Source organism: Dermacentor andersoni, chromosome 1 (assembly GCF_023375885.2).
Source record: "Dermacentor andersoni chromosome 1, qqDerAnde1_hic_scaffold, whole genome shotgun sequence".
In the NCBI taxonomy this organism is placed as follows: domain Eukaryota; kingdom Metazoa; phylum Arthropoda; class Arachnida; order Ixodida; family Ixodidae; genus Dermacentor; species Dermacentor andersoni.
In genome coordinates this window covers 62,433,550-62,446,272 of record NC_092814.1, presented here as the reverse complement: position 1 = coordinate 62,446,272, position 12,723 = coordinate 62,433,550, and the positions used below count along the sequence as shown (strand labels likewise).

Genomic DNA, 12,723 nt, shown 5'->3' with positions numbered 1-12,723 from the left:
TAGTTTCCGCTGCCGTTTTAAAAACACTGGTAACCCGATAACATATGGTTGGCATAAGAATGAAAACTACATTCACGCATAGCTGCAGACGCCCACGCTAAGTTAGTCGTGTGCAGCCCAGTTTTGCGTTGCGCGAGCGTGCCATTTTGAGTTTCCAGACCAACTATACAGCACTAGGCTGTAAGTGGTGTAGCTATATGGAAGGCGCCTGCATTGCCTCTTCAAGGCAGCGGCGTCCGTTCACTGATGATAAAATAACCGTTCGAGACCTACTGGCAAAAGAAAGCGATAGTAGACGTCGCCGTACATATTTTAATTTACCGCCGAATAGAAGCATGTTTACCAACCGACTTGGTTCCACCTCATTCCTCAGAGAGCGTCGCGACGAAAAACGCGACAGGACAAAGCTCTCAGCGCCCTGTTTCTTCGCAGATGGAAACAAAACAAAGCGCGAAGCTTATACATGCTCCAATATTGCGAGGACATGTACAATCTGTTCTGAATGCGAGCACTGCACATTGGGCTTGGATGACCACGTTTCTCGTAGTGAAAAAGGAAAGCAAAGCACGTCACTTGGGATTGGGAAAGAGAAAGAAAAGCGCGACGCGCTGTGTTGGTGTATTACTTAAGTCATGCGACGTTGTCTGTAATACGAGAGCCCCCGCATCGAAGCCTGGTTCTCCGTTGCACGACAAACGGCAATACTTACATTCACGATCAACTGAGTGCTTGCTGCTGATCAAGCCTTGTCGTACATCCTGGAGCCTATCGTGAGTAAAACCGAATGACGCACGTCGAATTGTGTTGGGTCGAGAACTAAAAAGTACTCGCTTTGCTTGAGCGCATGATAGCTGATGCTCGATCGTTCCATTAGAGGTGTACTGGTAGTGAAAGAATCATTTCGGGCTATCAGGGTCAACAGTGGGCACTGGGCACGTGTACTTTTGTTTATTGCATTAAGCACAATGCGTGTGTGTGGGGAGGGGGGCGAAATGATTCGTCATTTACTTTTATATACTGCTTTCGAAACTGCATGTATCGTTGCCTAAACGTTCTTCTTTTTTCCTTTTTTATTGTTATATCGGATCTGTGAGCAGATCGGGTCCTTTAACTTGGTAATGATTTCGCAGCAGTACATGTCCCTGCGTTGGTAGTGCATTGCACTTCACCGAGGCGGAAAAACTGGTAAGCATAAATAAACGCGCATGACAGCAAAGCTGTTATGTGATGAAAGTGGAATTGTCGTTGCACCTTATGCAAGCGAATGTACTACTTGCAAAAGGGGTGATTTTTTAGCCTTTTGACCACGTGGTTCTCGAGTCCATGCTCTTTTGAACTCGCAGACGCACTAGCTGTGGTCTCTTACAGTGAAGTAAACGCATGCATACAGTAAAGTATGCATGCGTGAAAATGTGCTTAGAATAGAAGCGACTCAAGTAGTTAGACCTTTGTGTGTGCACTTTATTAAGTCATCGCCTGCTTTGGCGCTCTTTAATTACTATTATGTTCATGGTGTTTAAGGTGACTGTACACAAGTGTTGTGCTAAAGAGGTCGTGCTTGCGTGCGTATGTAACAAGGCATCATCAGGAACGGGTGATGTGCTGATCAAGTTCATTAGACCCCTCTGCCCGCATCTCAGTTATTAATCCGGCCTTTATTGGGCAACTTCTAAAACGAGAACAAACAACGAAGTGCAAAGGACGGCACGAAGCTTAGGGTCGACAAACACAACGTTAACTAGTAACTAATCTTTCTCTAAAGTGTTTGTCTAACCTGAGCATCTTCCCGCTCTCGACGAAGCGTAGGGCAGGAAAACACAGCAACGACGAACAACCAGTATCTAACCAAAATATTTGTCTATGCGATTCGTCGTGCCGTGTTCTGGGCTATTCGTTACCGTTTGAAAGCACATTAGCACCTTTACTTACGTTTGAGTATGCTTTGAGAGATAGAAGAAAGGCAGGGAGGTTAAGCAGAAAACAAGTTTTCGGTTCGCTACCATGGACGGGGTTGGGGAAAAAGGGAGTTTAAAGGAAGGGAGGGGGAGAGAGAAATAAAAAATAAATAAATCAGGAAGTGCATACTGTTGGTACACGCTATCTAAATGGAATGAGGTCAACACGACTATATTCCCTGGATCATACCTTAAGCCATAGGTTACCATCAATGCTGCAACGAATAGACGCTGCCCATTTACGCACACTATGGTTGAGCGTGGTGTTCACCATTACTTTCGCCTTCCACCTAGGGATGGCCGACACTGCACCCTGGAACCACTGCGGTGACGGTGTCACTGACCGCTGTGCTCAACAAGTTCGACGACCGGGATCCTTCGACACAGGTGCGACTCGTCATCCCAGCAGAAGACCGCGAAGTCATTATTGTGCTATTGCAATCTACCGGACTCGGTGAACGCATATGTGTTATCAGACACGGTATCAATTATGGGGCACGAATGGTCCTACAAGAGCGCCATTTCGGATAAGCTTTCTGCGAAATCTGAAAGAGATACCAGCGAAAGGAAGCAGCACAGATCTCAAGGTGATTTGAGCATATCACAAGGCAAGGCGCCAGACTTTTGCCCAGAGAAAGAAAGCTAAGTTCAGCATGCGGAAAGCGAAACAGAAATAAAAGTAAGAACACATCTTACCTTTATTGCTGTCCCGCAAAGATAGATCGTTCAGTTAACGACCGACCTTTAGTACGGACGCCATCACTACGCGACAACACGCCCAGCTTCAAGACGATAGTCACCATTTGCGGACGAGCCAAGTCAAGATCATTAGTTATCCCGCTGTCGCCTGTCCCATCATGACCCGTTCAATTAAACCCAAGTGTCGGTCGCCATTCCAGTGCTATAAGCAGGCCGCTGGACGATGGATTTCGAGCAACAGAGAAACTCCCCCTCGCCATTCCTTCAGCTTTCATTTTTCCCCCGTCACAGGCAAACAAGTGTCGACAGTCGCTGATAAAAAACGAGCCCTATATGGGCACGCGCGGAACGCAGCGCAAAACACGTGGTCGAGGGGAAATGCATTACACGAGAGCTTTCCTCTCGCCCCGTTGCTCCCATTGCAATCCCGTATACAGCGCGATGACGCGAGGGCCGAGGAGAGAACGAGACGGAACGAAGCGCTGTTCTTGTTTTCGCCCCCATCCTCGTCTCACCGCGTTGTATGTACTTGTAACGTATCACCAAGTAGGCCAACGAGATAGCTAAGGTTATTTCACCATTACAAATTAAAGGACTCTTGCTTTGTGCTGCGTTCTTTTTTTCTTTCCACTACGCGCCTGGCCAAAGCTGTGCTGACTAGTCCGGTGAAGCTAATTTCGCATGTAGATATGGAGTCCTTCTCACTGCCCAGCGATTTAAAGAGCGAGAACCACTTCGAGGGTCTTATTCCAGGTAAAAGCTACGGGTCGGCTGACACAGTTAAATATTCCAAGGGATTTGACCGATTGATGAGAGATGCGCGAGGGACCTCATTGATCAATGAATCCAGGAGAACGACCCAGGAACGATCCAAAGAGTTACCGTGCACCTACTTCGAGAATCTGATGTCGGTTTCACGTCTTCAATTCCACCGACCTCCAACGTGAGCGCGAGAAACGCGCTTTAATGCGTGCGGTGATGAAGGAGGTAAGTGACCCGAAAGCGACATCGCGCCACAACGCAACACTGGCTGTTCTGGCTTGCCACCTTGGCCGGCTGAAACAAAGGGTCACCTGAAGGCCTCTACTCCGCCCTTCAGGGTGGACAAGATGTACCGCATTTCCACGTGCTAGCCAACTGTGGCACATGTTGGCGCGGGCTAGTAAGCGCGAAGCATTTTTATCGGGATGAAATAAAGAGCAGGGATGTAACGTTTTCGGTCGAGGAGCTTCAAGCGGCACTGGCGACTTGCAGGCTCTCTTCGTCACCAGGGCCGGACGGCGTTACCTATGCGGCGCTTGGCAATCTTGGGCAGAAAGCACGACTCATGCATGCTGCTAAACCATTACAACGAGTATTGGCGCCACGGTTGGGTTCCACGAGAATGGAAATGCAGCCGCTTGGTTCCACTTCTCAAACCTGGTAAATCACCGTTATATTTGTCATCGTAGCGCACCATCGCTCTGGCCAGTTGCACAGGGAAAATAATGGAAAGAATGATTTTGACGCGCCTGGAATAGTTCCTGGAAAATTACAACGCGTACCCAGATGCTATTGCCGGTGGGCGCTCATTCAAGATAATCTCATCGATTTGGTCACGTTTGTTCAACATCAAAAACGTCTGAAACGACTCACTGCGGCATTATTCCTTGGCATAAAAGGCGCCTATGATAATATAGCACATTATGCCACTATAGAGGCTCTGACTGAAGCCGGAATCGGTGGCCGCACTTTTCAGTGGCTCTGTAGTTATTTGACCGACAGGCATTTCTTCGTGATGACTGAGGACGGCGCCACGACTCAACACCAAATATTCCGTGGAGTACCGCAAGGCGGGGTGTTGGAGTCCGACGCTATTCAACCTAGTGCTTGTTGGCCTAGTTCGGCAATCTTGGACAGAAAGCACGACTCATGCTGCTAAACCATTACAACGAGTATTGGCGCCACGGTTTGGTTCCACGAGAATGGAAATGGAACTGTGCTTGCCCAACACAGTTCAAGTATCAATCTATGCTGACGACATCTGCATTTGGGCGTCTGCTGTAACACGACTGCAGGTACGAGCAAGGCTACAAAAGGCAGCTACTTTAATATCACTGTACTTGCGAAAAAAGAACTTGGAGCTGTCTTCAGAGAAATTCTGCCTTGTTACATTCACTCGGAAGGCGATGAAGCCTTACTCTGTAAGTGTCAATGAACAAGCAATTGCAAACGCACGGAAACACCCCTTTTTAGGGGTAATTATCGACCGCGACCTATCATGGAGCCCGCACGTTTCATACCTAAAGAGGAGGTTAGTGACAATAATACATCTCCTCAAATTTATCGGCGGAAAGTCATGGGGCACATCGGTGCGGTCAATGCTGCAGCTTTATAACGCCTTGTTCCTCGGTTTCGCAAGATGCGTCCTCCCTGTGCTTGGTAACACGTGCAAAACAAACCTGCGTGTACTGCAGGGACTACAAGCTCAAGCCCCAAGGCCGTGACTCGGTCTTCCGAGGTGTGCGTCTACAGCGGCAATGATTGTCATAGCTCGAGATCACCCAATATCAACATACTTGGCAAACGACGCTCTCAGGGCGCATATTCAGCACCTTGCCCGACTACTTTCTCACCATCTTGCTGCTTTACCCGCAGAAAGGCTGCACACAACTTTCAGTCATATAATTGTTGCCAGTCGTACCTCGTTGGCATCGAACTACATGCCTGCAGCAAAACCATCCTCACCTTTATGGTGCCTGCACAAACCTGAAATACGACTCACCATCCCAGGAATCACGAAGAAAGCTAACATGCCGTCATTTGCCCTGAAGCAGGCCACATTAGGACTTTTACACGAGGTGCACAGTGGCCGCGTACATGTTTACATCGACGGCTCAGTCACACCTACAAGTTTAGCTGCCGCTGTGGTGATACCGGCAGGATCCGTCGAAATACAGCTAAAAGCGTCCCATGTATCATCAACGAAAGGTGCTGAACTGGTAGCCCTGCGTGCGGCTCTTCATTTCATTCAGGAGGAACCACCCCATGCGTGGTCAATCTTCTGTGATTCCAAGGCAGCCCTACAGAGTGTACTCTCAGCACTGCGCCATGGATCACATGAGCACTGTAGCTCGTCGCAGAGATAAGAGAAGTCCACCATCTCATAGTTGATGAAGGACACGATATAATATATCAGTGGTTGCCTAGTCACTGTGGCATACATGACAATGATCGAGCCGACGCAGCTGCCCGATCTGCCCATGACGGCCCCAACTGCGTTGCCATTCCTCTTTTGAGAGCCGAAGCAGCGAAAAAACTTTCTGCACTTGCGCGTGACCTAACATTAGCTCATTGGAATTCCTCCAAATTCACAAGAGCACGCATTCATACTCTAGACCCTAATTTACAGCTCTGTATTAAGCCCGACCTTCCACGACGCGACTGTACCCTTCTAGTCCGTCTATGGCTTGGAGTAGCATTTTCAAATCCGTAGCCCTTTCTTATCGGAATGGCCAGCAGCCCACTTTGTGACTTCTGCGGGTGCAACGAAACAATCACGCACCTTCTTTGTGAGTGCCCTCGTTTCAACCCGCAAATAAGTTTGAAGTTTGAAGTTTATTGAATACTTAGTGCAGATACAAAAATATTGATATTTAATAAAGAAAAAGGTCCCATAATGTAAACACTGTAGGGGGACCTTTTACAATGTTAAAAAAACACTAATACTACTTGACAGCAAAAAGGCAGGGAATTATAAAAATACGAAAATGCAAATACAAATGCAAATACATAATGAGGCAAGCGAATAATACAATGTAAAATGTAAAACGGTAGGGATAAGGCTTAAGCTGAAGTAGAGCACCCTAGAGAAGCCTTCTCAGCCACCCTAGACCAACTGGACAAGCGCCCAGTAACGGAAAACAACATCCTTGGAAATTGGCCTACGCGAACATCAGCGCAATCCGTTATGAAGGCGCTGATGCGTTATTTAAAAGACACGGGACATTGTGACAAATTGTGACTGCACACTGCGTGACGGATTAGACGGTAACACGTACACGTAACACGTACTAGGAACGCCTTCGCAGACTGCGTGACAGTGCCCACAGAAACAGTTCTGTATCGTGTGTGTGTGTGTGTGTGTGTGTGTGTGTGTGGTTTTCTTTTTTTCTTTATTCTTTTTCTCTCTCTCACCTATCGCATCCCTTCGCCCCTCCCCCGGTACAGGGTAGATAACCGGAGATGATCTCTGGTTAACCTCCATGTCTTTCCTTTGCCTCTCTCTCTCTCTCTCTCTCTCTTTGAACCTCATAATTTGATTTTGACGAGGACTTCGTCGAATGCCCGAAAATAAGGCCGCAATAAGTATTACCCTAGCCTAGTTCAATTAATATCACGCTCCTCGGCAGGAGATTTAGGTACAAATGATCTTCGTAATTACCATCCGACCAAGATACGCACACACTAAACACCCACACTATATATATATATATATTACAAGTCTGGTCTTGATGCGCGGTCCTTTTCCACATTCTCGCTGCTTTGTATCCAAGTACAAGCAAAAACAAAATCAGAAGAAGCAACTGCGACGTAAACATCAAGAAGCATCTCAACCCTGCGCGGGGTCTCGTAGCCGCGTATATTTAGACAAATCTCCGGGCTTGGACCTCGGCCAAGCGCGCGCTGCTGCGGGAATCTCTGACGGCGGCATTCAACCACTGCGATGAGCATTGCCAGTGCACTCCACCGCGTCTCTGCGTTTCGCTAAAACCGCGCGGACTGCGACAACAAATGCGTTGGGTTTCAGTGCGAAATATATAGCTCCCATGAAAAGAAGAAAAATAAAAAGAAAGAGAAAGAAAGAAAGAAAGAGAAAAGGTGATAAGGGGGAGGGCCCTTTGTCCAGTAACCGGTTACGGAGTCCTTTTATGTAGGTGAATACACGCGTGCGCGATGACCAAAATATATGAGGAAACTGCGTGGTAGCTATATTGAAGTTAGAGGAAACTGTGCAGACCAGTGTTTCACTGGGTTACTGCATGACACCCACATCCTGAACAGAAAAGACAGATGTACGCTATCTGTGGTAGCAAAGAAGTGACACTGCAGTGACACGAACCTATAGGGATTTGAATGAATTCCACAGTGACAAGTGGCAGTTGGAACGAATATTTGGGTGCATGCATGTGAAACAAATCTGATAACAGATAACAGATTCACTAATACGAAGCTTTCGTGCCTTGACCACTTACGGCAATTAATTCGCCGGATTTTCGAGTGCTTGTTTGGGAATGATTCGATTGATAAGTGTTACTTTATTTTCAAGAAAACAGGTTGCCAACGTATAATTGAGGCGGTCGCACTATATGTTTTACCGGCTGGTTCACACGATCAACGTGCCTACGGTATCACATACAAATGTGATACTTTAGTTCAACTTCTTGATTCTACAAAATGGCGCATTTCAACCTGATGTTTTAAACACGAGGGTCGATAAATGACCGTACTTATCTGCATAAGTACGTCAGTGGTGGTCGTGCCATAGGGCAGACAATCAAATTTAAGAAATGATAGATAAACGACAGCGGGCAGAAACTATAGCAACCCCCCCTCCCCAACCCACCCGGCATCCTCCATCTCGCACACTTAAATATTGCTTTTCGCCCCAAATTTACAAGGCGAAAAGAACGTAATACGAGGTGACAGTTCCATTCGTACTTTTACACTATGTATACAAGTGGAGTGGTTAGTTGCATTGTTCTTTTCCCTTACCACTGTACAAAAGAAAAAAAGAACTAATGCCAAGCTGCAAAAATACGAGCAAAACACCAAACCGTGAATTCTTCACGGCGGTTTGAAAATGTCTCAAAACGGATTTCCACAGTGGTTTCGGTGAGATTCTTTAGGTATTTACCCTATAGGGTAATGGAACGATTATATTGCTATGCTTGGGCTTTTCGCGTTTCGTCAGTGGTTCCAGCGGCGTTCAGCCAGCGTTACCAGCAGCATCGGTTGATCGCAAGCGGTAAATGATAAGAAAGTGATAACAATCGCTCGATTAATTATTCTCTCGCAATGTCATACCGGCCCAGAATTACGAACAACGCACATGACGAGGTGCTAGCTCTGATTTGCAGCTCATGCTTGCGTTGGCTTTCCGTTCCACTTATAATCACTGAAAAAAAAAAAAGAAACATAGGGACCGGGCTGGCAAATTCGTTTGTTTCCGCGTTTATTTTTCTTAAACAATCGTGTCACCGCCGTCGTGCGACTCGGAGCATGAAGAGAAGTCTGCTCGCAATGGTCAGATCAAACTCGGAGCGTAAATGCGCGCACCCCCTGTTGCCGAACAAGACGGCGACGCGGCGTGCGCCTACATCTCACACACTGACAACCCATGATTCGCAAGTCAATGAGTCGTTGCCACCGCCGTAGAAAGGCGCGCAATTGTCGTAGGGTAAGAAGAGAGGGCACAACAACTCGAACGTGCCAGCCACTCTTCGCGTTTCTTCGCGGGGCGCGTCGATATTCCGGGGTAAAAACAGCGCCTCCTAATCTCGGGAAGCAAGTTCCCGCCAACGCCGGGGAAGCGGCGAAGCCCTTTCATCCAGGCACAATAGGGAGAGGTTGGGAGCCAAGCAAAAAACAGCAGCAGCAGCAGCAGCAGCAGCAGACGACAGCCGCCACAGCCAGACACACTCGGTCTGATTGTTGCCACCGCGCGCCGCGCACTCACCTGCGTCGTCGTCGTCGTCAAAAAGTGAGCCCGCGATGTGCCGTAATCGGAAATCGAAGTCGCTCTGTGCCGTCAGCGGAGACCGCTCTCCGTCGCGTGGCGGGACCGTGCGCGCGCGCCAACTGCTCGAGACGACGCTCAAACTTGGGCTGGCGGCTGCAGCGGGGAAGGCCGCAACCTCGGGGCTCACGGTCGCCACACGGCGGCACCCGTCGGCGACGCGCTCGCTTCGCCGTTCGCGAGCGCGCAACCTTTCCGCGTTCTCTCCGCGCGCCGCCGACGTCCTCGCGCGCGGAGGAGGACGGCCACCGCGCTGCCGGCACGCGCAGCTGTGCACGCTGTCTCGGCCACGCTTGGCTGCCGCACGCATCCTATGACATGCCGCCACTGGGTGCTGGCGCTAAGGGACCGTCACTTAAAAGGCCCGCTGAGATTCTGGCGGGTTTCGCCCCCGATCACAGTGCAGGCACGGGGATCGCCAAGCGAAGCTTTGACCTTGCCCAATATACCTGCTTCCACCAGAAATGTTTGGTGGCCGTTCCTTACACTTCTGTGTTTTTTTCTTTTGTGCTAAAATAGTTACTGATCTTACATTCAGAATATGACCTCTTTTACACTTCACAGTGGTGTCACGTGTCAAGCTAGAATATCAGTTCCTTTAGACACTCCCAGAGGCGAGCCATGCGTACCTGCGTTCATACTATCGAATGTAAGCTGGCTCTGGGTGCCTCTTTGGGCCGCCCTGACAAATTGTCGCTGCTGAGGACGTCTATTGCCGAAGGATATAAATGTGTAAGGTTAAGTCAATAACAGGCTCATCACATTGAAATAACATTATGTTGGACGAATGGGGGTACCAGATCGTGCGAGCTTATGGCAGCAATATGTTACAAAAAATTATGCAGATCCCACGCATTGTGGGAATCGATCTAAGCGGAGCATTCCGTGCTGGATGCTTTGATTGACGATAATTAGCAGTGATGTTGACGGCTAAAGCTTAATTTCTGCAACGCTTAGTCTAACACGAGGGAGGTGAGTTGATGTTAAACATCACATTGCGTGCACCACTGCTGAGTGTCTGCGTATAGTACACAGCGCACACAGGGAGAGGTGTTTTCTTGAGGCGTTGTTGTGCGCCGTATTTCATAACATCCTAGAGGGTTGAGCATAGTCATTGCCTCACATGGCACATCGCATTGTGGCAGAAGTATTAAACTTGAATTGGATTATGGGGCTGTACGTGCCAAAACCACAATCGGATTATGAGGCATGCCGTATAGTGGTGGACTCCGGATTAATTTGGCACAGTGATGTTCTTTGGGGTCCGAAAATCTAGGCGCACGTTCGTTTTCTATTTCGCCCCCGTCGAAATGCAACTGCCGCGGTAATGGGATCAAATCCGCGACCTCTAGCAATGTTATAGCCGCAAAGTTACCACGGCGCGCACAGAAATGTTGATTTGACGGTCGACCGCTTCCGTAATGTCGCCTGGACACTGCAGTGCGCTTTAATTAATGCGGCTCTGCTTCTGCACGCCCTGCGTAGTTTGTCCGCTTGACATATTTGCCTGGTGTTTATTTTTCAGAAATAGCAACAACGTACTGTACCATACCTTGAACTTAATATCCTTGTCAAGCGGGCAAGTTAAGTGCACTTACGGGGAGTGCACTTTGGGACCTTGAGTGACACCTTAGGCTACGCGGTTCTAAACGGGAAAACCATAGAGTTTCTCACTACAACATCTAGAGGGAAATCTGGAACCACCGTCTATGAGAGTTTCCTAAGGGGCGCTGTGCCGTCATGGGAATGACGGTATATATGTTTGCGAGGCTTGTGTTGGCTGTGTTGTAAGAGGCTTCGTCTAAAACGTGGATATGGCTATACGAATAACGCGTTCCTAAAGTAAAATCTTCATAAAAAATGTTCATGCACGCACATTTCATCTTCCAATGAAGTTTACTCACTTACAATACATAACCAAGCTAAGAATAGCAAGAATAGACGACAAACTCTTCCAAAGCGAGCCCGAATCTTGTCGTCTGTTCTCCAACTTTAGCGGCCCGCTGATAACTTTTACGTTTCATATACTTGTACCATAGAGTTTCATATTAGTATACCTAGAGGGAAATCTGGCGCTGCGATCGTTCAACCATCATGGGAATGATGGGAAGTACAGGCTTCGGATTGGCATTCTGTTGACTGGCAAACTAGCCAACAAGTATTTTTTTGGCAGTTTTGGTTTCGCTCCAAGCGCAATTGCTATAACCTACAATTGTGAACCTCTCCTCTAGTCCTTTGTGTTTTTTTACTGGTTTTTTCGTTCAACTATGTACCAACTGGCCCGGCTTTCAAACCTTCTGCTATAACCTGCAGTGGGGCAGTGCAACGCAAAGCTCTCTGCCTTTGTTATGTTGCTAGAAGAGGCGATAGCGCGCTGGGCCAGCGACTGGGACGATGTTTGTGTCGCGGTGTGGTGTCGAAGCCCTGACGAGGAAGCGACGGCATCGTAAATGTTGAAAGAACATGTTTTGAGCGTTTGGACCTTGGTTTGTTAAGTGTGTTAGGTTGGCGCTGTAGTGTTACGGGCTTTATAAAACTTCAGAATGGGAAAAAGAAGGCACTACTAATACAAGACATAGACAGTTGTACTTCTAGTGGCTTGACAATCAAATTTTATTGAGGGCTTCATTACGCATTGCTCGCTTACGTGCTCATTGAACTGCGTATTTTAGGACTTTGAGAACACAAACTTACTTGTGGTAGGAAAGGTTGCTGCTTCCTGGCTGTAGTCTAGTGTCGCAAAATTGGTAAGTGCAAAGCCACGCCATAACACTTCGGAAGCGGTACGTCAATATAAAATATGATGAAGCATACTCGTAGGAGGCCACTAGCGTCCTAGCTAGCACTGCAGCAGATGTGTTTAAAAGTACTTGAAAACGTTCAGCAATCGTGACAGCCCACGCAGCCTTTCGAAAGAGCGAGAGAGTTCGCAAGTGCCTCTCGTCTGCGAGAAAAGTCTCGCGTTTGCAGCGAGCAGGCGCCGTAGCAGACGACACTTAATGTAGCATTCCGCTCAAGGGCGCAACACTTTTTCACAATACAACATTTTTATTTCCATAAATACTTGATGAGTAGTTTTTATAAGTACATGCACGGTTGTTATTGCTGTTTCAAAAATAAATAAATAATTATTCTCTGGCGTTAAATCGGGAACAGTATCGCACAAGAATGCATACCCTGGTGTGCCCTGTTGATAAACCATAGTAAACCATGCTTCCATCTCAAAGTCATACAAAGTTTATGTAGCGTGTTGTGCATTATATAACATACCGAAGAAATAAAATTACATTT

General features: G+C 47.7%; 1 protein-coding gene across 1 annotated transcript in view; it reads right to left on the bottom strand.

Annotated features, from left to right (window-relative positions):
• The window catches only part of LOC126546183 (oxysterol-binding protein-related protein 6-like), a 157,768-nt gene extending 148,284 nt beyond the window's left edge, over nt 1-9,484 (bottom strand). Inside the window, exon 1 of the mRNA XM_055061551.2 lies at nt 9,373-9,484. The gene's annotated coding sequence lies outside the window, so the exon portion shown is untranslated. The remainder of the gene's footprint in view (nt 1-9,372) is intronic.
• Nucleotides 9,485-12,723: the final 3,239 nt, after the last annotated feature.